At 37.2% G+C, this 4251-nt stretch overlaps 1 long non-coding RNA gene across 1 annotated transcript; it reads right to left on the reverse strand.

Annotated features, from left to right (window-relative positions):
* Positions 1-1424: 1424 nt before the first annotated feature.
* Positions 1425-3368, reverse strand: LOC110276305 (uncharacterized). Its single transcript, XR_002368926.2, has 5 exons — positions 3124-3368; positions 2898-2987; positions 2710-2802; positions 2042-2607; positions 1425-1921 (listed from the first exon to the last, which is right to left on the reverse strand). It is a non-coding gene; the product is annotated as an uncharacterized LOC110276305 (long non-coding RNA).
* Positions 3369-4251: the final 883 nt, after the last annotated feature.

Raw genomic sequence — 4251 nt, forward strand, 5'->3', positions numbered from 1 at the left:
TTGAAAAGATATGATTGAAGAAAAATTCAAAAAGATTTGATTTTTAAAATTGATGACTAATTTAATGCAAAATTTTCGAAAATTTGGAGGAAAAACACCAAGGAACACCAAACTTAAAAATTTTAAGATCAAAATACAAGAATGACTCAAGAACACTTTGAAGATTCACAAGAACACAAAGAACAAAAATTCAAAGACTCAAAGGATTCAAGAACATAAAGAGAACACCAAACTTAAAATTTTTAGAAAACCAAAAATAAATTTTCGGAAATTAAATAAAAACAAACAAGAAAACACCAAACTTAAAACATGCAACTAGACTCAAACAGAAAAATCTAAAAGAAAAATAATAAATTTTTGAAAAATTTTGAAAAGAAAATAAAAGACTTTGACCCAAAAGACAAAATTTTCCTAATCTAAGCAACAAGATGAACCGTCAGTTGTCCAAACTCGAACAATCCCCGGCAACGGCGCCAAAAACTTGGTGCACGAAATTGCAATCACACTTGCAATTCCGCACAACTAACCAGCAAGTGCACTGGGTCGTCCAAGTAATACCTTACATGAGTAAGGGTCGATCCCACGGAGATTGTCGGCTTGAAGCAAGCTATGGTTACCTTGTAACTCTTAGTTAGGAGATTAATAATGAAAAGGGTTTTTGTTTGCAATATAATAGAAGAGCATGAAATAAAAGGTACTTGTGGTTCAATAATGGAGAATAGGTTGGAGTTTTAGAGATGCTCTGTCATCTGAATCTCTGCTTTCCTACTATCTTCTTCTTCACGCACGCAAGGCTCCTTCCATGGCAAGCTATGTGTAGGGTGTCACCGTTGTCAATGGCTACTTCCCATCCTCTCAGTGAAAATGGTCCATGTGTGCTGTCACCGCACGGCTAATCATCTGTCAGTTCTCGATCATGTTGGAATAGAATCCACTGATCCTTTTGCGTAGGTCACTACGCCCAACACTCGCGAGTTTGAAGCTCGTCACAGTCATCCCTTCCCAGATCCTACACAGAATACCACAGACAAGGTTTAGAATTTCTGGATCTCAGGAATGGCCGCCAATAATCCTAGCTTATACCACGAAGACTCTGGTTGCACGAATTTGAACACTTTGTTGTCAGGAGAGGTACTCAAATCCGTGAACTAGGAACCCACGAGATACACATTCAATCTAAGATAGAACGTAGGTGGTTGTCAGGCATGCGTTCATAAGTTGAGAACGGTGATGAGTATCACGGATCATCACATTGATCATGCTTAAGTGCGAATGAATATCTTAGAATGGAAATAAGCGTGATTGAATAGAAAACACTGGTAATTGCATTAATCCATCAAGACACAACAGAGCTCCTCACCCCCAACAATGGAGTTTAGAGACTCATGCCATAGAGATACAATGTAAAACGTGAAAATGTCATGAGGTACAAAATAAATCTCTAAAAGTAGTTTTTATACTCAACTAGTAACCTAGGTTTACAGAAAATGAGTAGATTAAGATAGGTAGAGCAGAAATCCACTTCTAAGGCCCACTTGGTGTGTACTTAGGCTGAGCATTGGAGCTTTCACGTGCATAGGCTATTCCTGGAGTTAAACGACAGCTTTGGTGCCAGTTTGAGCATTTAACTCCAACTTTTATGCCAGTTCTGGCATTTTGACGCCAGAAAAGGGCAGAGAGCTTGCGTTTTGACACCATTTTATGTCATCAAAACTCACTCAAAGTGTGGAATATTATATATTTCTGGAAATCCCTGGATGTCTACTTTCTAACGCAATTGGGAGCGCGCCATTTGGAGTTCTGTAGCTTCAGAAAATCCACTTCAAGTGCAGGGAGGTCAGAATCCAACAGCATCTGCAGTCCTTTTTCAGCCTCTGAATCAGATTTTTGCTCAGGTCCCTCAATTTCAGCCAGAAAATACCTGAAATCATAGAAAAACACACAAACTCATAGTAAAGTCCAGAAATGTGAATTTTGCATCAAAACTAATAAAAATATACTAAAAAGTGGCTAAATACTACTAAAAACTATATGAAAATACCCCCAAAAAGCGTATAAAATATCCGCTCATCACGCCGCTTCCAGCTATCCTCATCCATGCGTGCGCGTCGGTGCTGCAGTTTCCAAAATCCAAATCTTCATGTTCCTTCCTCTTATGCATGCTTTCCTTCTCTCTTCTAGGCCATTCTTACCCTATTAATTCTGAAATCACTCAACAAATACGTCACGACATCGAATGGCAATAAAGAGGATCAAAATATAGCAATTCTAAGGCAAAATAAGCATGTTTTCTATCATGGAGCAATATTAGGAAGTGAACACAAAACCATGCATTTCTTGTGAATAAGTGCGAGAAACATTGACAAAAACCCCCAAATTAAGCACAAGATAAACCACAAAAGGGTTTATCAGCTGCATTGATTTCTTGTCCATGGGTTCATCCTAGACTTGAACCCTAGTAGTAGGTATCATTTGAGGTGTCTCCTCTGGCTTACATAAAGTGGGCAGCATCATCTTGATATATACTACGAGGGCCTTCATTTGGGTGGTCCAAACGTCAAGCATGTCTGCCGACTACTCAATGGCCATCAGACGTGCTTTGATACTCTGAAAGTGTAACAACTTAAAAGTTCATGGCTTCATTTTATTAATTTGTATGCAAATAAAAGCATTTTTTCGAGCAACAAAGGGTTTGTCTCAACAACCCACTTGGATCGGATCTTGTGGAGGGGACTGATCCACACAAGGTGAAATGAACTCTTCAATGCTTATACGGGACTACGACACCTCAACAAGTAAGGGCTACAAAACAAAAGCCACACATGAGAACCGGTTTTGGTTACTCAGGGTAATTACACTGTTGGCAGTGATAGAAATAATGGAAAATAAAAACCTACTACATCAATGGTTAGGTCAAAATTCACGGTGTTCATGTCATGGTCATCATGTTCTTGGATAGCTTTGTTCATGTTTCGAGGAAGTTGACGCTTGGATCCATACATAGACAATGATCAGTTCCATATCTCAAATAAGTAAGTAAATAAAAAAAGAAAACCAGCATCGGCAAAAGTTTCCGTCCCTTTTATTTTAAGCACAGTTATCAAAATCATGAAGGTTACTTACTCTGACGTCAGGTAGGGATGCTCTGGATTGTTTCCAGAAGAGTCAAACACTTCCATTTGTGTTGGTGCATGTTCTTCTCCAAAAGAATATGTACAACAGGAATAGGAAGATATTTGTAATGGAAGGGTTATAGGCAGCAAAGAGATCGTTTTTTTTCTCAGTTTCATTGCTTTTATAGAGACATATGGGCCTTTTAATGCGACAGAGGACTTTGGGTTATCATGATAAAGTGCTACCTTGGTAATCCACTACAGTAGCATTAAATGCTTTCAGCTCAATGTGCCATGGGTTTGAAATTAACTATGTTTGAACAAATCCTTGCTTTGCCAAATAACATACATTACCAAGCATACTTATGGCATGTCCCATGCCTTTTTTATACAACCTAATGGCACTGAGACACGATTGGATTATGTACATTAATGCTAACAATTTTACCTTGAATACTAAGAAATAGTGCCAACAAAGCAAGAAAAAATATTCTGAATTAAATAATAATACAAAAATTTTATGTCATGTTCTCTTTAGTACTAAGGTGGTCACTATTTTCGGAAAACAAATGTATGGAATATATAATTAAATTTAAACAAATATAGACTTCAATTAAATTAATTCAAAATATTTTTTTGTTCAGGTTAGTGGGCTATCTAAATTGAATTTTTACAAATAATAATTATTGAAAATTCAAAAATTTTATGCTTATAGCTTTAAATTGACCAAGTTAACTAATTGACTAACCGCTGCTGGTGTAACATTAATCGTCACATGAATTCAGGAATGAAAATTGGTATCTACTATAGGACTGATAGGGACTCGAGCTGAGTCGAGATAGACCAAACTGAAACTCGTCTCACGGAATATAACAATCACTAACAGGAAAGCTCGATTTACTTGTTCGTGTACCAAAATACAGTAACTTGAATTAAGTAGTTTCAATTTACCATGGGCATCAAAACCACTAAATCAAAATCAATGGATTCGATTTACCTCGGGCGTGGTTTGACTATTATAACTCGATTTACCTCCATGGAAGCTGCTCCCACTAAATCAAAGCTATTAGCTTCGTTTTACGTAAATCGAATCCAATAGATTCGCTTTACATTGAATAGTCCAAATCGAGCTTATTAG

The sequence above is a fragment of the Arachis duranensis genome, chromosome 10, assembly GCF_000817695.3.
Source record: "Arachis duranensis cultivar V14167 chromosome 10, aradu.V14167.gnm2.J7QH, whole genome shotgun sequence".
Classification (NCBI taxonomy): domain Eukaryota; kingdom Viridiplantae; phylum Streptophyta; class Magnoliopsida; order Fabales; family Fabaceae; genus Arachis; species Arachis duranensis.